The following is a 28,000-nucleotide window of genomic DNA, read 5'->3' as shown; positions in this document are numbered from 1 at the left end:
ATCTTCAACCAGAAATAAGGCTTGTTATACTCAGGCACTAAGCTCTCAGCCCTCTTCCCTTCTGGCCCGAAATGTCAAATACAGAAAAGGTCCAAGTGTCATATTTTATCATTTGACATATGAATGCAGAAGGCAATAGGACAAAATACAACTTGTCACTCATCACAGTCACAATGACAGATCTCATCGTACTACATGCTGTAGGCATTTTAATAGGCATTCTGTCTTACCTTACATACAACAATAAACTTGTCTAGTATTACAGCTATTACAACTTGCTGAAGCACTCCAGATGATAGCCTGACATGTGGAATGACATAACCAAATACTAGTGGAATACGTCATGTGCAGCTGGGGAATTGTGTAAAATGATAACGAGAACAACAATAAAATATCAAAACATTGAAACTCTATTATCACCCTAACCTGCTACACTGAGGGTTGTAATGGTATCTATGAATGATAAAACACAGGCTGTCATCAGGGATAGTAGAGCTGGAGCTGCCACCTTTAGTCAGCAATCAGAGACATTTGTACACTGTAATACAGCCCATAATAAGCCATTAAAGCATGAACATAGATATTGTACAAACAACTGTCTAAAGCTACGAGTATTAATTTTTCAAATCAGGCTAAATTTGCCTCAGATACAATTGCAGGTGGGGTGTGCTCTGTGTTGGTTTAGCCTGAACTGGCAGTTAATGATAACTGCTGTTACCTACTGGTCTTATCTGTAACTCATAGAAGGGCATTGTTCCTGTATTCGTCTTCAGCTCGGCTATGGAACACAGTCTGTACCCTGTGGGGAAAACGTATTTACAGTCAGTGGAATGACGATGTCTCTGTTCAATTACCTCAATAGTAGGAGCGCTTATCTAGGTTCAGTTTAGCCTTTTCTATGATCCTAGATCAGCACTTCTACTCTAGGACGCTTTATGAATACGGGAGCAGGTCTCAGATGAATGTTAGGTCTGAATATCAGAAGAGATTTCTGCAGCGAATTACACTTTTTATTTAAAGTACTCCAAAGAATAAGGGTGGAAACATGACTTATAAATCATGGCACAAGGTTTGATGAGTTTATTGATATTGGCATCCAATCCTATCACAGTATTTTACGCAATATCTCACTTCAGATGCTTTCTCTGCGTTCTGACATGGTTTTCTGGGCCAAACAGAATGACCACACCTCTTTTTTCACACCAAGACTTTCCAGAACCAGTGCTTCAACATCTCATCAGCGCTACATACAGGAAATAGAGTGTGTTTTGGAAACACCCACATCTCCTTCCAAAGAAAAGGGCATGGGGTGGATTATGTTCTGTCCTATAGGTTCACTTAAGCCTCTTTTACACAACAGGAAGTATTTGTATTGTTTATGTCAGGACCTTGAGTGACTGGCTGGACCTGCTTATCTCTAGTCCTATAGGGATGGTAGCTGAGAGAGGGGGCCAGTGTCTCTGTCTAGGAGTTTGTGGCCCCAGGCTGGTATCTCTGTGTCCCCCAGGGGTCTGTCCTGCTCTGACTGCTTGGCCAGGATGGAATTCTTCTGGGCCTTGGTTATGGGGAGATCCTCTGACGGCGTGGTGAGGATGGACAGTCTCTGAGGAATAAGAGACAGATGAGCATTTCAAAGACAGACCACCAAAGGAATGAGACATAAAATAACTGGTGATGTTTGCAGAACGTTGATTGTTTTTCCTATTTTCTTAGTTGGTAGAAGAAACAACATCATCAGTGTGTATTGCGGAGTAAATGGATCTAATCATTGTAGAAATAAATAGAGACATAACTAGTGATAACAACACAAATGGTACCTGCAACTTTTAAAAGATCTGAAGTTTCGAATTGATAATGAGAAATTAACCATGGCCTCTCATGACCATTGCTCCCTCTTTGGAGAATGTACTCAAAAACTTATCCTCTATCGTCAACCGACGTAAGTAGCTATAGCTATGCTACCTATCATATATTGCTTGCTTTTTGGTTGCTTTTGGACCACTTTTAGATGCTTTTCTGTTTTGAAACTCCAGTGCTTGACTTGGGCTGAGACAGTTGCCGGTACTCATGTTTGGTGCTGGTACTGTTTACATTTAGGTGCAGGAGCTCCACAAAACTTTTGAAATAATATTCTATAAGAGGAACAGGAGCTCAAGCTGTTAAACATTTTAGGTGCTGGTACTCAGCTCCGGAGAGCTCCTGCCCAAGTCAAGCAATGTGAAACTCTACAGAAACCTAATAAATTATGGCCCTATTTACCTGTCGCAGTGTACCAGGAGTGACGCTCACGATGTAAACCATCCATAGAGGAACCATAAGGGTGGAGGAGAGAGTGAACCACAAGCCAACGGCGGAACCCCACCAAGGATACTGAAAGGTGTTGTTGAACGTCAGCGGAGTAAACTTTATCAAGGAGAAAAGAAATGTAGCCTAGAACAAAAGATATGGATGGATGTTGTAAAATAAACATTAAAGAACACAATGTATTTCTGATAGCATTGTACTAATTATAACATATTAGGGTAACAGTGAGGGTTGAGTGAGGACAGAGATGAACAAGATAAGGTTTAGAACAAGGTTATAGTTTCTCCAGTACATTTTGGTCAGGCTTCTGGTGGAGCATTTATAATGGTCTAATAAAAAGCATGAGCTGGAGCACACCCAATATGTTCCCCCTGTTCATGATGCATATCAGGCATTATAGTGGAAACAAAAGATTACACGTAACAAACATTTTATGAAATTGGAAACAATTAAATACACATTACTAGTCAAAAGTTTGGACACACTTAATCATTCAAGGTTTTTAATTTATTTTTACTATTGTCTACATTGTAGAATAATAGTGAAAACATCAAAACCATGAAATAACATATGGAATAATGTAGTAACCAAAAAAGTCTTAAACAAATCAAAATATATTTTATATTTGAGGTTCTTTAAATTATTCACCCTTTGCCTTGATGACAGCTTTGCACACTCTTGGCATTCTCTAAACCAGCTTCATAAGGTAGTCACCTGGAATGCATTTCAATTAACAGGTGCGCCTTGTTAAAAGTTTATATGTGGAATTAATGCATTTGAGCCAATCAGTTGTGTTGTGACAAGGTAGGGGTGGTATACAGAAGATAGCCCTATTTGGTAAAAGACCAAGTCCATAAGATTGCAAGAACAGCTCAAATAAGCAAAGAGAAATGACAGTCCATCATTACTTCAAGTCATGAAGGTAAGACAATGAGGAACATTTCAAGATCTTTGAAAGTTTTTTTGAGTGTAGTTGCAAAAAAAATCAAGGGCAATGATGAAACTGGCTCTCATGAGGACCGCCACAGGAAAGGAAGACCCAGAGTTACCTCTGCATTAGATGACAAGTTCATTAGAGTTAACTGCACCTCAGATTGCATCCCAAAACAAAGCAAATTCAATTCAATTAGAGTTCAATTAACTTAAGGTATAGGGGGCAGCATTTTCACTTTTGGATAAATAGTGTGCCCAATTTCAACTTCCTGCTACTCATGCCAGGAATATAAGATATGCATATTATTAGTACATTTTTATAGAAAACACTCTGAAGTTTCTAAAACTGTTTGAATCATGTCTGTGAGTATAACATAACTTATGTAGCATGCAAAACCCCGAGGAATAACCGTTCAGAATGTGTTTTTTTGGTCTCTGTCTGTTCACTGTGTTCTTATTGGCAAATTATATTTCTTAGGAACCTGTTTTCAGTTCCTACCGTTTCCACTGGATGTCACCAGTCTTTGGAATTTGGTTGAGGTTATTCATTTGTGAAATGAAGAAGTAGGCCATCTAGGAACTGGGGAACACCGTTGAGAGTGCGCAAGAGGTGAAAAGTAGCGTTGGTTTGTTGTCTTCCTCTATTGAACACATACCTGTCTACAATTTGATCAATTATTAACGTTTAAAAATACCTAAAGTTGTACTACAAATGTAGTTATATTTTGGCAAAGTTTATAGGCAAATTTTGAAATATTTTGTTGTGATGTTGCGTTTTTTGGAAGCTGTTGTTTTCTGGATCAAACCCGTCAAATAAATGGACATTTGGATATATATGGACGGAATTAATCGAACAAAAGGACCAATTGTTATGTTTATGGGACATATTGGAGTGCCAACAAAAGAAGCTCGTCAAAGGTAAGACATGTTTTATATTTTATTTCTGCGTTTTGTGTAGCACCTGCAGGGTTGAAATATGGTACTCTTTGTTTACTGTTGTGCTGTCATCAGATAACAGCTTCTTATGCTTTCGCCGAAAAGCCTGACATGTTGGCTGGATTCACAACGAGTGTAGCTTTAATTGAGTATCTTACATGTGTGATTTAATGACTGTTAGATTTTTATACCATTTTTATACCATTTAAAAAAATTTGCCGCACTACATTTTCCCTGTTTTTTGCCAAAGTGGGACGCAACCGTCCCCTATACCATAAGAAGTTAACTGATACATCTCAACATCAATTGTTCAGAGGACACTGCGTGAATCAGGCCTTCATGGTCAAATTGCTGCAAAGGAACCACTACTAAAGGACATCAATAAGAAGAAGAGTCTTTAATGGGCCAAGAACCATGAGCAATTGACATTAGACCAGTGGAAATCTATCTTTTGGTCTGATGAGTTCAAATTTGAGATTTTTGGTTCCAACTTCCATGTCTTTGTGAGATGCAGAGTAGGGGAATGGATGATCTCAGCATGTGTGGTTCCATTCGTGAAGCATGGAGGAGGAGGTGTGATGTGGGGTGTGGAGGGGGGCTTGGATGAGAATTCCTCATGAAGCTGGTTGAGTGAAAGCCTAGAGTTTGCAAAGCTGTCATCAAGGCAAAGGGTGGCTACTTTGAAGAATCTAATGTCAAAAATATATTTGATTAGTTAACAATTTTTGGTTACTACATGATTCCATATGTGTTATTTCATAGTTGTGATATATTCACTATTATTCTACAATGTAGAAAATACTAAAAAGAAAGAAAAACCCTTGAATGAGTAGACTTTTGAGTGCAACTTTTGAGTGCAACTGAATATGTGAAATTAAATTAAACAGTAATGTATGTTAATATTAATCCTATGCTTGTGCTAATGGTAACACAAGCCTAATATATTAAATATGTAGTAAACTATTGTCTCCTAATAGTTTCACTCCTAATCAATCAACCTAGTAATTATGACACACCCCTCACTATTGTCATTAGTTGCACTAATTGCACTGTTTTGTCTACATAACCTGGTTCAGGCATTCATTACCCTGAAGAAGGAACAATGATGTTGAAACGTTGGTGGTTTTCTCAATAAATTACAGTGAGATTATACATAGAGTGTGCGACTCTCTTTGTTTTTATAGAAGCATTTATAATGAACATAAAGTTAGGATTTTCTACTTTACATAGGTTACACATAGGAATCCATTTATATTTCTCTGTATTGTCATCTTAACTTTTGGCTTTCTGTAAATCACTTGTATTACTGTGACATCAACGTCATGTTTACTATAACTATAATTGGAAAAATAATAATTAGCTGTTGACAGTGGGGTGTAACTTACAGTGCAGATGACTGGAGTGACATACTTCAAACAGTACTTAATGATGGGTAATGGTCGATAACCGATCATGTCTTCTATATTATCGTACAGACGGTCTGCACCTGTGGAGTAAACATATCAACAGGGACTCAAAATAACAGCAGTCAATAAAAGGGTTTAAAAGTTGGTCTGTCAAATACCTAGGTAAACATTCTCAAACCACCAAGTGACAGACAGGTTCAGATTAGGAAACCTGGACAACAGATCTAACCAGGGATTCCCAAACCCGGTCCTGTGCCCCCCACAGCTGATTCAAATCACCAACTCATCATCAAGCTTTTATTATTTGATTCAGTTGTGTAGTGCTGTGGCAAAGAACTAAATATGCACCCAGGGGTGGGCCTCAGGACCGAGTTTAGGAAACACTGGTCTAAGGTACCTGTATTTCTTTGTTTAGAAAATAAGAGCTTACGTTATGGCCATTCTTCTGAAAAACTGGTGAAAAAGAAATCTAATATAAAAAGAGGACCAGTGTCAAGTGTACTCTCTCTCCTGCTCTCTAGGTCACCAAGGCCGCTCATCATTATGCACACCTGTCACTTCCGTTACGCGCACCAGCACCTCATCAGACTCACATCCATTTCATCACCTTCCTGATAAACCATCCCTATATCTGTCACTCCCTTTGGTTCCTTCTCCAGGTGTTATTGTATCTGTTCCGGTGTTCATGTCTGTACGCTACCTATATTTTTTGTTATGTTTGATGTTAATCGAGTTATTAAATACACTCCCTGAACTTGCTTCCCGACTCCCAGCGTACATGTTACAACCAGAACCTGTGATGTGAATCCTCAAGGACTTGGGACTATAAGGTTCTACGTGCAAAATTAATAGTTTTGAGATAATGAAAATGTTTCAAGTCACAGATCTCAGAACTGTTTTGTGATGTCCTCCTGTTTTCATGTATATCACCTTATGTACAATTATATTGACAACATATCATTGTGATTGGATTGCATATAGAACCTTATAGCACCAAGTTAAAAGGTGTTTGTGTAGATATAACTTCCGATTTTTCCTTGTAAATTAACTTTTTAAAGAGCAACTCTATGGGAATAACTAATTTTTGACCAACATGTCATAACCTTATAATCCCAAGGTAACGAGGTGTCGTTTCACGTCAATGTCCAAAATGGCAATGTCTGCTAGAGGAACAACTTGGAAAACGCCATAAACACCTTGAACAGAAACATCCTGAGGGAAGCTGACCTGCAATTAGGGTTTCTGTGATTGATTATCTGGGATTGATGCATTGGGGCCATGCAGGATCTTTTATTCCTTGTTATCAGGGATCCTTGGGATGTTCCAACTCAATTGAAGTTGACATTTAAAATGGTTAAGGTAAGGGTAAGGTAGGGGTTAGGGTGTAAGGTAGGGACGTCACAAGGATCCCTGATAGCACTGACCATATTTTACTCTTATCTTTTCATAACACCTACAATGATAGTGGTAACACTTAATAATAACTTACATGAAAATGCCTTCATGAACGTTTGTAATATAATACAAGGTTTAGATAGCTGGCTAGACTAACTTACCTTGCCAACTATAACAGGGTAGCTGACATGGGCTAATTGGGTGACTGTCAGTGACTGACATAACAAGAGGAAGACTGCAGATGCACTACCACATTTCAAAATGTCACATAGTAGAATACACAATCTTAACTAACAGTAAGTTGAGACCCTGACTGACATTGAACAAAAGTGGTTGAGGGCCATAAATGGGAATTTATACTTAGAAACGGCACTGGGAGTAGGCCGGGCTATCTCACCATAAACCCAGCTGATACACACTGACTGTAGTATAGCGAAGAGAAGCAGAGTCATCCCACTGCAGGCATAGGAATCAAACAGCTGGAAGATATACAGGCCTCCCTGCAAATAGAGGAGGGGTAGAACGAAAGTACAAGGTACAGTCTTACTGAGCACAACAATAAGACTAATCTACCTCCAGAGTCTACAAAACACTCAGACAATGATCGTAGGTGTGTCCAGCAGCCCAATCGCATACAGAATAAATCAACCAACAATTCTGCGGAACCAGGAGGTTTGTTGAAATACAGGGATATGTTGTAAAAAGATCACTTGATGAGTATTATTGATCATATCTCGTTACTGTCATCCCTGAATCCCTAAATTCTATATTTTGTATCCTATATCCTTATAGAATGATGACTTCAAATGACCTCTCACCTCTGTGACCATGACCAGGCCAATGAAGAAGCTACCCACACTGATGATGAGGAGGAGCACTTTACGCCGATGGCCAACCAGGAAGAAAGAGGGATACATGTCTGAGATGGCTGTCATCAATGCCTCCAGACCTACAAACTGAAGGAGAGATGATGGGGTTCAGTGGAAACTCTTCTTTGAAATACTAGCTACTCATTCACAGTTTCACATCCATTAGTTTAGTGATGATTATAGCATTTATTGTAGGTTACGTAAATATCCTTTGCAAAGAAAATATTTCGTAGGCCTTCAGAACCACCTGAACACACCTCACTGTCTAAACCCAGTAGGATTATCATGATGAAGAAGAAGATGGCCCAAAGCTGTGGTAATGGCATCATAGCCACGGCACGAGGGTAGGCGATGAATGCCAGGCCAGGACCTGTATGCAGCAATACAGGTAAACTCATTACTGAACTCTCAGGGGCAGAGGGAATAGTTAGATCCCTGAAATGCTTAGACACCTGCCTTGTAACAAACCAGAATTTACAAGAGTATTTTAATTAGTTTGTCTGTGAATTAAGTTGTTTATTCATGAATTCATTCATTCAAATCTCACTGCTGCAACACTTACCTGATTCGGCCACTGTTGAGATGTCTGTCCCTTGTTCATAAGCCATGAAGCCCAGAACAGAGAAGATCGCAAAACCGGCCACAAAGCTGGTTCCACTGTTCAACAGGCACAGGTACACACAGTCCCTAAAAAGAGATTCACTTCCCTGTTAGTCACAACACGAAGGCATCCAAATGACCTACAATATGGAGATCACCAAACTTTCCAGGTACTCTACCATTTCTTCAACCCAACCTCCAAAGAATTATGTGCACAAGGGATTTTTTTGCAGGCAAGAGAAAATGTTCTGCCAGCACATTTTATCTAGTGTCGTGATGTTGTATTGATTAATGTGATGACTGCTGTTCAGCGAATAATAATATATTATTATTATTAATTATTATATTATATATTCAGCGAATAATTAACTGTTTATAATTACGTGATGAAATGAATCAGGTAATTAATAACACAGAAACCTAGGCACCATGGGAAAGTTTGGTTTTATTGAGGTTCAATTTCCCAAATTAACTCAAAGAATGTCAGTATATTGATTTGACAAAAGTCGCTAATTCATTCATTTCCTCTACAGTCTCGTCCTGAATATCGCATAATCTGTGAATCTGCACAAACCGGAGTCCCACTAAATAAGTCTGTACCACACCAATTGAGTTGATTATTTCTTTACTAACAAGCTAAATGATAATATAAGATACACAAGCACACAGTCTAGGCTATTGATTAGAACTTAGTACCCCGAAACAGGTCCCTAGCGGGTCAACACAGTATGGCACGTGTTACACTAAATGGGGATTTAAAAAGAGAGAATGCACAAGTAAAAGGCACATTCGTGAACATTTGTAAACTATGCTAAATTTAGCCCTAACCTTGCCCCGAACTGCCGCTCTTATGGTTCTATGTTTAGAATATAATGATGTAATTATGTGTCGAAGGTCTCTGGTGGGGTAGCTCCTCGTGGACCGAGTTCCTCCTTCTTTTCTGATGTTACCGGGTGTAAGTCTCTGATTGTCCACACGATGTAAGTGTCCTCTGTCTTAGTGGTCTGTTTCCTCGCTCTTGTTCTGAAAAGGGGTCTTCTGAGGACGACTAATTAGCGTATAGGTGGTTCCAGTGTGGGAATGAAAGCAGTGTAGTCACACGATTCCTTGGAGAGAATAACCAGTTGGTCCTGCTTGAATTCACCCTCTTAGACACAGCTACTCATCTGTGGCATAGATTAAGAGCTTCCTTTGTCTTCTTCGACCTCGTGTTGCATTTTGCGTTTGCGACTACTGTAACTAAGACCATGACACTGGTCACCTAGTCTGCTATGTAAATTCTTAACTCACATGTTTAATATCGACGGGTCAGAAAGGGGCGTTTCCGTCTTATGGCAAGTTCTCTGGGCGTCGCTAGTTACGAGGCAAGGTCTGGATGTTAATCAGATCCAATTTAAACAACTAACTTCCCATTTCACCTTTACAAAAACATTCTATTTCATCTGGACATTTTCCACATAACGTACAGTATGTAAACATCAGGTACAAAACTCTTCAAGTTACAATGTTTCCTTTATAACGTTGTAAGTTAACTTTTAATAAAATAACAAAAACGACACTCGTTTTCATGTTCCATCTATCGAAACATATTGTCCCAAAGTCCATGTATTGTATGTTACTGTTCTGAGGTAGGTTCTCCATAGGCCCATCATACATTCCATTCCTACACTCACTTGTAACAGTTGTTGTCATATTTGTTGTAGCTGCCAAGAGCAATCAGACAGCTGAGGCAGATAGCATAGGAAAAGAAGATTTGTGTTCCAGCATCCATCCACACCTGTGAGACACACCAGAGAGAGACACGATTGTCTTCATAGTTTCACAATTCCGATATACTAGTCACATCCCAGGGTATTAGAGGAGAATTCAAATGGTACCTTGTAGATATAAGTCAACAGGAAATGCATTTGCTTTGAAAATCAGAGTATTTTTTTTATTAGGTATTGATATTGTAACAAATCTGATGCTCTTAAAACCACAAACTGTTGCACCAAGGGAGTTACGTTTCTTGTGCCAGTGGTAATGGTTGCTGCCCTCGGTCATGTTGACAAGGGCTCAAACACAGACAGAGACGTTACCATTTATCCCCCACAAATCACTACAGTATGTACTGATAGTTTTTGTTACACCTGGACACAAATTATACAGTGAAGTGTGTTCCTACCTGTGGGTCAGTGAGGCGGGCTGGATCTGGGTAAAGGTAGAACTTGATACCATCTATTGCCCCCGGCAGTGTGAGTCCACGGACCAGCAACACCACCAGCATCAGATAGGGAAGGTGGCAGTGAAGTAGACCACCTGAGGGGAGGGGGACCAGACCAGCATTACATTCCCTCAGTCTATAGCTCATCTTAACAACTCTACAGTATTCATGGTGTCATCAGGTTGAATGGCAGAGATCCCACCTTACCTTCCCTGTAGACTTCACTCCTTTCCAGACACAGAAGTAACAGAGAATCCATGACAGTAGAAGACACAGAGCCAGCTCCCAGCGAACACTGCCTAGCTTGTTTGGACTGTCTGTGAGACTCAAAACTCTCCTTCTGAAATCATATTTTCAGTTACAATCCCACCTCTTGCTTTTCACCATTCTCTCAACGCCTTCAAAAAGGAACATTCCCATGATTTCCATCTGTAAGGACTTAATAAGGAGTTGATAAATTGGAATGATTTTGTGTACTCACTCCCAGAACTCTCTCACTGGCGATGTTGCGTTCCCTGCTACTGTCCAATTTAGATGTCCCACTACTCTTCTGTCAAACTCCATGCAGGTTGCTGGTTAGGAGGAAATTACACAATAACAAGCATGTCTCAGAACTCTCTGAATCTTTCCTGGATAAGGAGATATTTACAAAAATAAAACATTAATCAACCCACTTGTCAAAAACGTAATATCTCAGTGGATATCCCAGTGGTGTCCAACAATTTAAGATACTATCTATCATTTGGGCATGACAAAGGTATGTCAACGTCAACATGTCTACACACTGAAGTTAACCTGGTCCCAGATCTGTTTGTGTTCTATGCAATGCAAACTCCATTGCTGTCCTTGTCAATCCAAACAGGTTTGCTATGACAATGAATGACAGGCAGTTGGTATGACAGCACAAGCAGACTGGCACTCAGGCTCCACTAATATACATACCTGTGTTCCAGCTGTTTCTACAACTGGCCCAGGGGAGCTCAGAGCTGAATGAGGAGAAGAGGTAGAAGAAGGCCCAGGCTAGAATGGTGATGTAATAGATGCTGGAATATAGAACTACCAACAGACTACCATAACCCAGTCCTGAGGAGGAAGATGAGGAGGAGGAGGAGATTTTATAGACAAACATGGAGATTTAAATGTAAAAAAAGGCTTTTTCTAAGAAATAGATGTGACATATGTTATATCCAATCACATTCTCAACCTAAAACCATAAAAACATTGAACTGTGTTTCTTTTTGATGTGGATAAGTTATGGTGCCATTCCAACAAGACAGACATTTGTGAATGTTTGAACACAAGACAAGTGTCCTGAATGCACGTGTCATGTCACATTAAAGACTGTCACTTACTCTATCATGTAATAGCTCATGAATTAGTGTGAGCCTGTGGTATACTGTTAATGTTTAATCCAAGCTTCATCCAATAACTTGAGTGAAATGTCTTGTTACTTTAACCCCTTTTTCAAGTTGAATCAGGTTAGAAACAGACCAGTCATCCCCCCAAGCAATCTAAAATGTATCCTTATATTGTTTCAAACTGTTAAAGCAATGTGATTAAAATCATGGTGAATTGACTTTTACAAATACAATAGTGCAATATCCTTTACAGAAGGAAAAGCCTGCATGTACTGTGCATATACTGTACCTATTATGGCTAATTGTCTGGCCCTATATGTCACCCTCAACCAGCACATTCTTGACAAAGGCTCCAGACAGAAACCTTGAGTTTACTTGCTGAATATCAATTTAAATCATATTGACATTGCTTTGGATTGCAATACTACTTTCTCAGTTTTCCTGAGTACAAATACAACAAACAGACAAAGTTTGTCCTGCAGTGCCTCTGAATGTTATCTATTCTTTACTGAAGGTTTTAGCCATTCTTCCTTCTAGCTATCAGGCTTTCATGTCTATTTCCCCAAGATGGCATCCACCGTAGGAAGTAAATGCTATCAATGGTCAGACAAACACAGACAATTGAATCCCTAATATGGATGCAATACGTACAACAAGGCCCTGTGGCCACATTCATAAAGCATACCAGTAGGATGGCTGATCTAGAATCAGATTAGCCTTTTAGATCATAATGACTAAGCTTATACGGACAGAGGCTACCTGATTCTAGATCGGCAGTCTTATTCAATGACCCTTTATAAATATGAGACCTGATATTTACCTTCAAACAGGGGGCAGATCTTCCTCCAGCAGGTGATGCTGCCCTGCGTGGTGTACTGGCCCAAGGAGGTCTCCAGGAGAAAGAGTGGAATGCCACAGGTGAACAGAAAGAGCACATAAGGGATGAAGAACACCCCTTACGAACAACACAAGTTAAACCACTGCCGAAATTGTTGCAACCCATATTACTAGCCTGTTCAACCTCTTTCGTATCGTCTGAGATTCCCAAAGATTGGAAAGCTGACGCGGTCACCGCCCTCTTCAAAGGGGGTGACACTCTAGATCCAAACAGCTACAGACCTATATCTGTCCTACCCTGTCTTTCTAACGTCTTCGAAAGCCAAGTTAACCAACAGATTACCGACCATTTCGAATCCCACCGTACCTTCTCCACTATGCAATCGGGTTTCAGAGTGGGTCATAGGTGCACCACAGCCACGCTCAAGGTGGTAAACGACATCATAACCACCATCGCTAAGAGACATTACTGTGCAGCTGTATTCATCGACCTGGCCAAGGCTTTCGACTCGGTCAATCACCACATTCTTATTGGCAGATTCGACAGCCTTGGTTTTTTAAACGATTGCCTCGCCTGGTTAACCAACTACTTCTCTGATAGATTTCGGTGTGTCATATAGGAAAGGCCTATTGTCCGGACCTCGGGCAGTCTCTATGTGGGTGTCACAGGCTTCAATTCTCTGGCCAACTCTCTTCTCTGTATACATCAATGATGTTGCCGACGACAGCATTCTGTATACTTCTGGCCCCTCTTTGGACACTATGTTAACTAACCTCCAGACGAGCTTCAATGCCCTACAACTCTCCTTCCGTGGCCTCCAACTGCTCTTAAATGCAAGTAAAACTAAATGCATGCTATTCAATCGATCACTGCCCGCACCTGCCCGCCCACCCAGCATCACTATTTTTATTTTTATTTTTTATTTTTATTAACAACAAATCAATACATAAAGCACATGAGGGAACACAAGCATATATAGATTACAAACAATAGACAATCGAGCTAGGGGGTACAATATCACATTACAATTACACAAGGACCTTAAGGGACATGTATATACTTACAATTCTAACAGCTTTTTTGTTAGTAGAGCATTTAACCGTCTTAAAATACAGTTCAATTTCTTTTTGTAGGATACGAAAATGTGGTTTTCTATTTGTAAATTTACATTTGTGTATATGACCCAGCATCACTACTCTGGACTGCTCTGACTTAGAATACGTGGACAAATACAAATACCTAGGTGTGTGGATAGACTGTAAACTCTCCTTCCAGACTCACATTAAGCATCTCCAATCCAAAATTAAATCTACAATCGGCTTCCTATATCGCAAAAAAAGCATTCTTCACTCATGCTGCCAAACATCCTCTCGTACAACTGAACATCCTACCGATCCTCGACTTCAGCGATACACTGTATATAGACTTTTTTTTCCTATTGTGTTATTGACTGAACGCTTGTTTATTCCATGTGTAATTCTGTGTTGTTGTTTGTGTCGCACCACTTTACTTTCTCTTGGCCAGGTCGCAGTTATAAATTAGAACTTGTTCTCAACTGGCCTACCTGGATAAATAAAGGTGAAAAAAAATACATGTGTATACAGTGCCTTGCGAAAGTATTCGGCCCCCTTGAACTTTGCGACCTTTTGCCACATTTCAGGCTTCAAACATAAAGATATAAAACAGTATTTCTTTGTGAAGAATCAACAACAAGTGGGACACAATCATGAAGTGGAATGACATTTATTGGATATTTCAAACTTTTTTAACAAATCAAAAACTGAAAAATTGGGCGTGCAAAATTATTCAGCCCCCTTAAGTTAATATTTGTAGCGGCACCTTTTGCTGCGATTACAGCTGTAAGTCACTTGGGGTATGTCTCTATCAGTTTTGCACATCGAGAGACTGACATTTTTTCCCATTCCTCCTTGCAAAACAGCTCGAGCTCAGTGAGGTTGGATGGAGAGCATTTGTGAACAGCAGTTTTCAGTTCTTTCCACAGGTTCTCGATTGGATTCAGGTCTGGACTTTGACTTGGCCATTCTAACACCTGGATATGTTTATTTTTGAACCATTCCATTGTAGATTTTGCTTTATGTTGTGGATCATTGTCTTGTTGGAAGACAAATCTCTGTCCCAGTCTCAGGTCTTTTGCAGACTCCATCAGGTTTTCTTCCAGAATGGTCCCGTATTTGGCTCCATCCATCTTCCCATCAATTTTAACCATCTTCCCTGTCCCTGTTGAAGAAAAGCAGGCCCAAACCATGATGCTGCCACCATGTTTGACAGTGGGGATGGTGTGTTCAGGGTGATGAGCTGTGTTGCTTTTACGCCAAACATAACGTTTTGCATTGTTGCCAAAAAGTTCAATTTTGGTTTCATCTGACCAGAGCACCTTCTTCCACATGTTTGGTGTGTCTCCCAGGTGGCTTGTGGCAAACTTTAAACAACACTTTTTATGGTTTTCTTTAAGAAATGGCTTTCTTCTTGCCACTCTTCCATAAAGACCAGATTTATGCAATATACGACTGATTGTTGTCCTATGGACAGAGTCTCCCACCTCAGCTGTAGATCTCTGCAGTTCATCCAGAGTGATCATAGGCCTCTTGGCTGCATCTCTGATCAGTCATTTCCTTGTATGAGCTGAAAGTTTAGAGGGACGGCCAGGTCTTGGTAGATTTGCAGTGGTCTGCTACTCCTTCCATTTCAATATTATCGCTTGCACAGTGCTCCTTGGGATGTTTAAAGCTTGGGAAATCTTTTTGTATCCAAATCCGGCTTTAAACTTCTTCACAACAGTATCTCGGACCTGCCTGGTGTGTTCCTTGTTCTTCATGATGCTCTCTGCGCTTTTAACGGACCTCTGAGACTATCACAGTGCAGGTGCATTTATACAGAGACTTGATTACACACAGGTGGATTGTATTTATCATCATTAGTCATTTAGGTCAACATTGGATCATTCAGAGATCCTCACTGAACTTCTGGAGAGAGTTTGCTGCACTGAAAGTAAAGGGGCTGAATAATTTTGCACGCCTAATTTTTCAATCCACTTCATGATTGTGATTCTTCACAAAAAAATACAGTTTTATATCTTTATGTTTGTGGCAAAAGGTTGCAAAGTTCAAGGGGGCCGAATACTTTCGCAAGGCACTGTATATATACAGTGGGGCAAAAAGTATTTAGTCAGCCACCAATTGTGCAAATTCTCCCACTTAAAAAGATGAGGCCTGTAATTTTCATCATAGGTACACTTCAACTATGACAGACAAAATGAGAAGAAAAATCCAGAAAATCACATTGTAGGATTTTCTATGAATTTATTTGCAAATTATGGTGGAAAATAAGTATTTGGTCAATAACAAAAGTTTCTCTCAATACTTTGTTATATACCCTTTGTTGGCAATGACAGAGGTCAAACGTTTTCTGTAAGTCTTCACAAGGTTTTCACACACTGTTGCTGGTATTTTGGCCCATTCCTCCATGCAGATCTCCTCTAGAGCAGTGATGTTTTGGGGCTGTCGCTGGGCGATACAGATTTTCAATTCCCTCCAAAGATTTTCTATGGGGTTGAGATCTGGAGACTGGCTAGGCCACTCCAGGACCTTGAAATGCTTCTTACGAAGCCACTCCTTCGTTGCCTGGGCGGTGTGTTTGGGATAATTGTCATGCTGAAAGACCCAGCCACGTTTCATCATCAATGCCCTTACTGATGGAAGGAGGTTTTCACTCAAAATCTCACGATACATGGCCCCATTCATTCTTTCCTTTACACGGATCAGTCGTCCTGGTCCCTTTGCAGAAAAACCGCCCCAAAGCATGATGTTTCCACCCCCATGCTTCACAGTAGGTATGGTGTTCTTTGGATGCAACTCAGCATTCTTTGTCCTCCAAACACGACGAGTTGAGTTTTTGCCAAAAAGTTCTATTTTGGTTTCATCTGACCATATGACATTCTCCCAATCTTCTTCTGGATCATCCAAATGCTCTCTAGCAAACTTCAGATGGGCCTGGACATGTACTGGCTTAAGCAGGGTGACACGTCTGGCACAGCAGGATTTGAGTCCCTGGCGGCGTAGTGTGTTACTGATGGTAGGCTTTGTTACTTTGGTCCCAGCTCTCTGCAGGTCATTCACTAGGTCTGGGATTTTTGCTCACCGTTCTTGTGATCATTTTGAACCCACGGGGTGAGATCTTGTGTGGAGCCCCAGATCGAGGGAGATTATCAGTGGTCTTGTATGTCTTCCATTTCCTAATAATTGCTCCCACAGTTGATTTCTTCAAACCAAGCTGCTTACCTATTGCAGATTCAGTCTTCCCAGCCTGGTGCAGGTCTACAATTTTGTTTCTGGTGTCCTTAGACAGCTCTTTGGTCTTGGCCATAGTGGAGTTTGGAGTGTGACTGTTTGAGGTTGTGGACAGGTGTCTTTTATAGCGATAACACGTTCAAACAGGTGCTATTAATACAGGTAACGAGTGGAGGACAGTGGAGCCCCTTAAAGACGAAGTTACAGGTCTGTGAGAGCCAGAAATCTTGCTTGCTTGTAGGTGACTAAATACATATTTTCCACCATCATTTTTTTTTCACCACCTCATTTTGTCTGTCATAGTTGAAGTCTACCTATGATGAAAATTACAGGCCTCTCATCTTTTTAAGTGGGAGAACTTGCACATTTGGTGACTGACTAAATACTTTTTTGCCCCACTGTAGATATATATATAACATTCTATTGGTTGCAAGAATTTAGCAAATTAATTTAAATTGAACAATTCAAAGTTTTGAATCCGGTGTCGCTTTTTGTGTCAATTCATAAACCATGTGCCATGGAATCGTGCATCAAAAATCTCTTCCTAACTATTTTGCAATTTATATGGCATAGCTGTCAATTATTTGGTCCTTAAACCACTTAAGCCTACCCCTTACTTTTTCGAACATTCTGTTAAAAATCGCGCAACATTTCAGCGTCCTGCTACTCATGCCAGGAATAGTATATGCATATGATTAGTATGTGTGGATAGAAAACACTCTGACGTTTCTAAAACTGGTTAAATCATGGCTGTGACTATAACATAACGTGTTTTTCATCGAAAAGCGCAAGAAAAACTGATCACCGAAAACTGGAAAAAGTATCAATTCGCCACTTGCATGTATTGTCTATGGGAAAGCAAATTACATGGGGCTGAGATTGCAAGTCCTACAGCTTCCACACAAAGTCGCCAGTCTTGTCAATTGCCTGGGCTTTGTTTCTTGGTCAAACGAGTAAGAGAGAGCCCATTCCTTCCGGTCTCCGACAGGATGTTTTGGAAGATACATTTTTGACCATGATTTTAAGACGCCCCGTGATCAATTTGATAGATTATTAACATTTACTAATACCTAAAGTTGGATTACAAAAGTATTTCAAAGTGTTTTGTGAAAGTTTATCGTCAAAGTTTTTTCCTGTTTTTTCCTGGATCACACACTTTTCATAGATCGATATTTAGGGTATATATGGACTGATTTAATCGGAAAAAAAGACCCAATAGTGATGTTTATGGGACATCTAGGAGTGCCAACAAAGAAGCTCGTCAAAGGTAATGAATGTTTTATATTTTATTTCTGCGTTTTGTGTAGCGCCGGCTATGCTAATTATTTTGTTTACGTCCCCTTCAGGTATTTCAGGGTGTTGCATGCTATCAGATAATAGCTTCTCATGCTTTCGCCGAAAATCATTTTAGAAATCTGACTTGTTGGCTGGATTCACAACGAGTGTAGCTTTAATTCAGTACCCTGCATGTGTGTTTTAATGAACGTTTTAGTTTTAACGAGTGCTATTAGCATTTAGCGTAGCGCATTTGCATTTCCAGATGGCTAGATGGGACGCATGCGTGTCGGGTGGGCTTAAGAGGTTAAATACAACTGGTATATATTTTTATTTATCACAATTTTCTTTAACCAGTTTTGGTCTTTAAAACCTCTTAGGGATATTGAGACGCTAGCGTCTCAAGTGGCCAATAGCCTCGGGAAATGCATAGCGCCAAATTCAAATAAAACGCGAAAAAGCTCAAACTTTCATTAAATCACACATGCAGGGTACTCAATTAAAGCTAGACTCGTTGTGAATCCAGTCAACATGTCAGATTAAAAAAATGCTTTTCGGCGAAAGCATGAAAAGCTATTATCTGATAGCAACAAAAGAATTAGCGTAGGCGGCGCTACACAAAACTCAGAAATAAATATAAAACATGCATAACCTTTGATGAGCTTCTTTGTTGTCACTCCAATATGTCCCATAAACATCACAATTGGTCCTTTTTTTCGATTAATTTTATCCATGTATACCCAAAATGTCCATTTATAAAGCAGGTTTGATCTGGAAAAAAACAGCTTTCCAAAACACAACGTAACTACAAAACATTTCAAAAGTTGCCTATAAACTTTGCCAAAATATTTCAAACTACTTTTGTAATACAACTTTAGGTATTTTTAAACGTTAATAATCGATCAAATTGTAGACGGGGCAAACTGTATTCGATAGAGAAAGTAAACAAAACATGCCCCTTTTTCCCTCTTGCGTAACTCTCAACAGTGTAATGTTGTTCCAGGATGTGCCTCTTCTTCGTTTCACCAATGATTAACTTCAACCCAATTCGAAAGACTGGTGACATCCTGTGGAAGTCGTAGGAACTGTAAAATGGGCGCTATCTAATTTCCCTTGGCAAAGACAACAGAGGGAACTGTCAGAGGAAAAAATAATAATATTCTGAACAGTTTTTCCTTGGTTTTGCCTGCTACATAAGTTATGTTATAGTCACAGACATGATTGAACCAGTTTTAGAAACTTCAGAGTGTTTTCTATCCACACCTACTAATCATATGCATATAATATATTCCTGGCATGAGTAGCATGAAGTTGAAATTGTGCACGCTATTTATCCAAAAGTGGAAAAGCTGCCTCCTAAGAAGTTAAGGCAGGGCCGACAGACAAGTTCCTTACTTTATGCCCCTTCCACTTGCCTTTTCCATTTTTGAGGAAATGCTGCAATTACTTGGTTATAATTTTAGGTAGAGCAGACATTTCCACATGTCTGTGTTAGCTGCATGTGTGACATAACTCCACCAATCCTATTTATGATATAATTCATAAAGATTATACTTTTTTTTAAATATCGAAAAAAAAATATATATATTTGAGTTTAACCACAGGAATGCAAGTATGTGTTTGTGAAGCTGACAGACTTAGCTACCACCTGAAGTGTTGTGCATCCATTTGTAATGTAAATGTTAGAGATATTATCATGGAGTTTCTGGGACACGCCCAGTGGCCTAACATCATCGAACATTGCAGATAGAAATTCTACATGTCAGAGAGGCATGTTTGTACTTCATAGCATATTTCTATCAGAGTTTAACAAAACGTTGGACAGTAGTGATGTGCATATCAGTATAGAGATTCTGGAAGCACCTAGAAGGTTTTGGATCCTTTTGTGCACACAGGCAGGTGCTGTTGTTTTTATGATTGTGCCCGCCTGATAGCATCTAGCCCTAGTGTGTAAATATCCCTATAATATTATAGCAACCACTGATATGTTTATATCAGGCCATGATTACACATCTCTTAATGATTATTCCTTTACCGTCTTGTAATTGTGTGATTTCAATATTAGCCTAAGATATGAAAAGAACAACTCTGTACTGTCTCCACCACAATTAATTTAAATGAAGTGACTAGCTCTTTTGCATTGATAATGTAAAAGACAAAGGCTCACTTTGCCATACATTTAATGTGTGTTTAAATGTATGACCATGTAAAGATGTGATGTGAGACTCACCTCCTCCATTTCTGTAGCACAGATATGGGAACCTCCATACATTCCCCAAGCCTATGATCTGTCCGGCCACAGCCAGGAGGAACTCCAGCTTGCTTGACCACTGACCCCTGGTCTGGGTGCTTGGCACAGGGACAGGATGGACCAGACCAATCTCCTGCTGGGAAAGCATGTTGAACCTCAAATTGGGATCATTATGCTTTTCCATAACACTGAGGAAGACAAAGACAAAGTTGGTTTTATGAGGTGAACACGCATTAATCTAACATAGTCTGTGTGTTATGAAGACAGTATAAGGACACACAGCTAAACAGCTAACAGCTACATACTGTATGACCTGCTACATGAGAACAGCTACATATGGCCAGCTACATATGAACAGCTCCATATGACCAGCTCCATATCACCAGCTACATTTGACCAGCTACATATGACCAGCTCCATATGACCAGCTACATTTGACCAGCTACATTTGACCAGCTACATATAAACAGTTACATATGACAAGCTACATATGACCTGCTACACATGACCAGCTACATATGAACAGTTACATATGACCAGCTACATATGAACGGCAAGACTACATATGACCAGCTACATATAAACAGTTACATATGACAAGCTACATATGACCTGCTACACATGACCAGCTACATATGAACAGTTACATATGACCAGCTACATATAAACAGTTACATATGACAAGCTACATATAAATAGTTACATATGACCAGCTACATATAAACAGTTACATATGACAAGCTACATATGACCGTCTACATATAAACAATTACATATGAACAGCTACATATGACCAGCTACATATAAAGAGTTACATATGAACAGTTACATATGACCAGCTACATTTGACCAGCTACATATGAACAGCTAGAGTACATATGACCAGCTACATATAAACAGTTACATATGACCAGCTACATATGACCTGCTACATATGAACAGTTACATATGACCAACTACATATGACCAGCTACATACGACCAGCTACAGTACTGTCTGCTGTGAATTACAAGTATCTTTATACAAATGTTTACCTTGGCTATAAAACCTTTGTAACTTTGTCTTAGGGCTCTCAACGAATCTGTCACGAATCCCGTTTCCTGAGTCTGTTTTTTGCCTGTATTCTGTCCTGGAGTGTTTTTTCCGGCGTCCTGGAACGCACCCTGTCTGGTTGCCGGGCAATGTAGCCAGTTGGGAGTTCTGATTACCCGCACCTGTATCCCATCAGCTATCTGCACACCTGGTCCTGCTCATCATCTCTCCTCTTCATAAGCTCGGACCTGACATCCATTCCGTGCCGGATCGTTAGCCATGAACAGTATGTTGTGCCATAGTATCAGCCTCAAGTTGGATAGAATTTGTTTTGTTGTTTTTTACGTATTGCTTGCCTTAAACTTACCTCCGTTTGTTCTGTCTTCAGTTTCTCACCCGGATCATTTACCCCATTCCCGCCTGGTCGTCGGAGGATTCCGCTACCCTATTGGATCCACCTATTTACTCCCATCAACTCACCACCGCTGCCCGCTATGTCACCTGGATATATCTACCCATTCACATTCACTTGTAAATAAATACTCACCTTCTTCCTACTCTCCTTGTCCTGGTCTGCTTCTGGGTTCGATTTTGAAAGAACGTGACAGAATCATCTGAGGGTGATTCATCGACCAGCTATCATTATTGTAGATCACTCAATTGATTCACTTTGTGTGTTGTATTGACTTGCTCCCTTATTAATAAGTCAATAAAGATTTGGTTTAAGTATAACTCTGACTTGTGTGATAAGTTTGTTTTCTTCTCATTTGATAGTAAATAAATGAACCATCACATTTGGCGACAAGGATGGGATGTGAATCGTCACTTGGTGACCGCTCCTGACGACCTGGGTAAATGGTGCACCAGGGATCCCTCAAACTTGGGATCACAGGGAGACCGCACTTCGGGAATGAAGCAGATTGACCCACCTTTGATCTGAGAGGCAACGAGCCGAGTGGATACCACGTCCTGAACTTAGTTTAAAAAAAGAAAGAGGTGAGCGAAAGATGCAAAGTCGAGTTTAAGACAAGCCTCTGTTACGTAGGCTCTGAGTGTGTATTCCTGTGTGAGGGAGGCACCTTGGAGGCGTAAACAGGGCTGAGTCAGTGGAGGATGATCTGAGAGTTAGTCGACTCAAAGACACCTATCATTGGTCATTTGCGGGCGACCTAGAGCCGTCCTGACACTGAATTGATCACAGAGGGGATTGGTGCGGTCTGTAGGAGTGATGGGCCAGGGTGATTGTGGGATCTGTGTGAAGCACGGTACCTTGTGAAACCCTATTGGAAGAAGGACCTCATTCTGAAAAGTGTCTGTGTGACCGTCTAAGTGACCCTCAGAAGTGGTGAATTCCAATTATTTTAAATGTGCTAACCAGGAATGCCCTGGGTTTGGTCATTTAGCGTTAAACATCGAGTATCTGTGTGAACTAGTTTTGGCCATTTAATGTTAAAACATCCAGAATCTATGTGACCTGGATGAAAACTAGAATCTGTGTGAACTAGGTACGACCATTTATGATATAGTATAAGATATTAAGGTGCACCAGTATTGTTTTAAACCTGTACCCCATTTTAGAACTATTAACAGATTTAAATGTATGAGTTACATAATCATAGTAACTAACCATGAGATAGAAATTAGAAAATATTCCTGCAGGTTAAACTCTAATTGATTAGGCATGTTTGGGAATAGCATTGTGTGAATGTGATATGAGAGTTGTGTGTGTGTAAATACGATTTAGACATTTGCATAATACGAGGATTGAAATTTGGTAGTCAGAGTTGATATAATGTTATTTTGGGGTTCTGTCCATCACTGCCCATCATAGAATATCTCTGGGTGCCATTGAGAGCGGGATGTTAGCAGCAAGTCTATTGTTTCTGGGAGGCTAGTCTTTCCCGTGGTTTCTGGGGGGTTAGATAACCGTTGAGGATTCCATGATTCCATGGTCATTGTCCGCGAAACAAACGTTGGGAGTATGTTTGGAGAGCTTCTTGCAACCAATATGTTATATATATATATATATATATATATAGGGGATACAATTTTCCCAGCACTGCAGATTTTGCTGCGTGAAGGCAGAGTCATTAGATCATTTATTTTGGTACCGTCCATATGTAGCTGAAGAATTGCAACATAGCTGTGGAGAGTCCTTGAAAATACAAATGGAATGGTTGATGTAAGTACCTAAGAAATTCTTACACTTTATATGGATTCTGTGACGATATGAATATATGATGAATTGTATGTGTGTATAATCAATTACTGGAGATTTGATAAAGTAATACTGTGAATATAATGAAATGCAACTGAAACAACCCATACGTAGACGTACGTAGGTTTTGAGTTGGTCCCTTTAACTTCAACCAAATTCCAAAGACTGGTGACATCCAGTGGAAGGCGTAGGAACTGTAAAATGGTCCCTATCAAATATCCCTTGGCAAAGACAACAGAGGGAAAGGTTAGAGGGACAAAATTTAAATAAATCTGAACAGTTAGTCCTTTTGCCTGCTGCATAAGTTCTGTTATAGTGCCAGACATGATTTAAACAGTTTTAGAAACCTCAGTGTTTTTTATCCACACCTACTAATCATATGCATATCACATATTCCTGGCATGAGTAGCAGGAATTTGAAATTGGGCACGCTGTTTATCCAAAAGCGAAATGCTGCCCCTTAGGTTAATAATTTGTGCAACGAAGAAGAAGCAGATCCTGGAACAAGGTTACACTGTTGAGAGTTGCGCAAGACAAAAAAATTAGCATGTTTTGTTTACTTGCTGTATTGAATACAGATTGCCTCGTCTACAATTTGATCGATTAGGTAAAAATACCTAGAGTTGTATTACAAAAGTAGTTTGAAATATTATGGAAAAGTTTATAGGCAACTTGAAATGTTTTGTAGTGACGTTGTGTTTTGGTAAGCTATTTTTTTCTGGATCAAACGTGCTTTATAAATGGACATTTTGGGTATACATAGATGGAATTAATCGGAAAAAAAGGACCAGTTGTGATGTTTATGGGACATATTGGAGTGCCAACAAAAGAAGCTCGTCAAAGGTAATGCATGTTTTATATTTTATTTCAGCGTTTTGTGTAGCCTGGGTGCATGCTATCAGATAATAGCTTCTTAAGCTTTTGCCGAAAAGCATTTTAAAAATCTGACATGTTTGTTATGCAGGTGAATGAGGACCCAAAAGCGACTTAACGGAAACAGAGTCTTTATTCCAGTCTTAAACAAAAGCGATAATCCTGGATATTATCTAGGCAAATGCAAAAACAGGAAAACTGAAATCCACTCGTCAGTAGAGAGGAATGACTGGAGATGCGATCACAGACTGCAGGTCGCTTCGGGAAGGCACCGGCCGTAGCTGACATTGACACCTGCTCACACGCAGCATCTGAAGAAGGTAAAACACGACAGGGCGGAACAAGCACACAGAACAGCAAACATCAAACAAGGATCCGACAAGGACAGAAGCGGAAAACAGAGGGAGAAATAGGGACTCTAATCAGAGGGCAAAATAGGGGACAGGTGTGAAAAGAGTAAATGAGGTAGTTAGGAGAATGAGGAACAGCTGGGAGCAGGAACGGAACGATAGAGAGAGAGAGCGAGAGAGGGAGAGAGGGAGGGGGAGAGAGAGGGATAGAAAGAGGGAAAGAACCTAATAAGACCAGCAGAGGGAAACGAATAGAAGGGAAGCACAGAGACAAGACATGATAATCAATGACAAAACATGACAATGTTGGCTGGATTCACAACGAGTGTAGCTTTAATTGAGTATCTTACATGTGTGATTTAATGAAAGTTTGAATTTTATAGCATTTTATTTGAATCTGGCGCTCTGCATTTCCCCAGGCAATTAGCCAGTTGAGACGCTAGCGTCTCCCTATCCTCGAGGTTAGGTTAATACCTCTTATGGCTGCGATCCCTGTACAGGGATCAACATCAGGGGACATTTCAGAGTGACAACTAAAAATACAACATCGAAACATTAAACATTCTTGAAAATGCAGAACTAATGCTACAGGCGAAACCAAGATGAAATTTCATACAGGAAGTGAGCCAGATTTTGGAGGCGCTGTGTTCCAATGTCTCCTTATATGGCTGTGATTGCGCAAGGAATGACCCAACACTTTCTGTCGTTTCCCCAAGGTGTTTGCAGCATTGTGACGTATTTGTAGTCATATCATTGGAAAATTGACCATAAGAGACTACATTTACCAGGTGTCCGCTCGGTGTCCTCCGTCGAAACTATTGCGTAATCTCCAGGTGCGTGCATTTTTCCATTTTGAACAGAGGAGAAACCAAACTGCAACGAGTGATTTATCATCGAATAGATATGTGAAAAACACCTTGAGGATTGTGTCATGTTTTAAATCCACTCGGATTTAAGGATTTAATTTTTTTCCTGTTTTGTTTTCTTCTTGAGTTTTCCAGGATTATTACTTTTGCCATATACTGGAATAAAGACACTGTTTTCGCTAAGTCGCTTTTGGGTCCTCATTCACCTGCATAACAGATTGATTCTAAACAACGTTTGCCATGTTTATGTCGATATTATGGAGTTAATTTGGAAAAAAGTTTGCGTTGGAATGACTGAATCTTTGGGGGTTTTTCTTAGCCAAACGTGATGAACAAAACGGAGCGATTTCTCCTACACAAATAATATTTTTGGAAAAACTGAACATTTGCTATCTAACTGAGTCTCCTCATTGAAAACATCCGAAGTTCTTCAAAGGTAAATGATTTTATTTGAATGCTTTTCTTGTTTTTGTGAAAATGTTGCCTGCTGAATGCTAGGCTTAATGCTATGCTAGCTATCAATACTCTTACACAAATGCTTGTGTAGCTATGGTTGAAAATCATTTTTTGAAAATCTGAGATGACAGTGTTGTTAACAAAAGGCTAAGCTTGTGAGCCAATATATTTATTTCATTTCATATTACTATGACTACCCCTAAAATAAAGGATAAGGAGTGACACCCTAGGGGGTGTCAAAAGGGGGACTTATTCTGTTTTTAAATGAGCTGTTGTTCTCTTTTGAAAAGGGGGCATAATACATCTAATGTACAGTTCTTGCAAAACTATTGAAATGTCATGGAGAGTGATAATGTTACATCTAGTTTGACAGATGTATTTTTTTATTACCTCATACCAAAGTCCACTGATTTCAACAGTCTAAAATATGCTGTATATTATGTAGTATTTCAACATATCAGCATGATCAACAATTTCTAGTTTGGACTGTGCCTAATGACTGTGGATGGAATCTAAAACTTCAGTCAATGAAATATGATTTAAATAAAAACATTCTGTCAAGGCCTCTTTAAGGCCCATAGTGTGATTCCATATGTGCTATTTCATAGTTTTGATGTCTTCACTATTATTCTACAATGTAGAATATAGTCAAAATAAAGAAAAACCATTGAATGAGTAGGTGTGTCCAAGCTATATGTTACAGCACATAAATGACCAGCCATTTACTAAGAAATAACATGGCAATGACACAGTCATTATGTTAAAGTAGTGTACACACATCCAGTGACCTTTAGGTGAGGGTCACGTCAAGAAAATCTGTTACATTTTACATTACAGTGTAAGTACAGTATAATAATGAGTAATTACAATACTGTTGCACTGTACTTACAGGAATAATTCCACTGTAATAAAGGCACTGTAATATAAAGTGTTACCTAAACATCTAGCTCAAAGAAAACAATGCCATCTGTAGTGCTCACCATTCTCCACGCTTTGCAGCTGAGCAGCATTCTTCAAGACTTTCCTCTGAACGCCTCTCAACTTCGTTCATCGCAATGTTTTTCTCGTATTTTTATTACCTGAATGTTATGCTATATTTGTCTATGTGGACTTACTGTATGGCAGACCGCTCTGAAAAGGCAAAACTAAGAAAGATGCTCTTTTATTCTAAGTGTTAATAAATGATCTACATTTCACGATTCTGGCCAAAGGTTAGAGACCACTCAATTAGAGATTACTCAATTGTTTCAACACACAAAACGTTATGTAAGACTGTGATATAAAAGTGATATTAGTTACTTATAAACATAAACATTTAGGATCCTTCACTGTTATCCCCCTAAAACCCCTACCCCCTAATAGAAAAATGATTACCTTACTGTTTTACTGGTTTTCTTGTACTAACAGGTGTCTTTTTCTACTAGCACTGACTTTGTAATGACTGGTTTTGACAAATACTGTCATATCTAGCAACCTTTAGTTGAATGAGCTGACTGTAAGTGGCTCTGGAGAAGAGCGTCTGATAAATTT

General features: G+C 39.6%; 1 pseudogene; it reads right to left on the bottom strand.

The window, feature by feature from the left end:
• Positions 1–184: 184 nt before the first annotated feature.
• LOC124003314 lies at positions 185–27,621 on the bottom strand (annotated as a pseudogene).
• Between the last annotated feature and the right edge of the window lie 379 nt (positions 27,622–28,000).

This window comes from Oncorhynchus gorbuscha, linkage group LG18, assembly GCF_021184085.1.
Source record: "Oncorhynchus gorbuscha isolate QuinsamMale2020 ecotype Even-year linkage group LG18, OgorEven_v1.0, whole genome shotgun sequence".
Classification (NCBI taxonomy): domain Eukaryota; kingdom Metazoa; phylum Chordata; class Actinopteri; order Salmoniformes; family Salmonidae; genus Oncorhynchus; species Oncorhynchus gorbuscha.
This window is presented reverse-complemented; position numbering and strand designations above follow the sequence as displayed.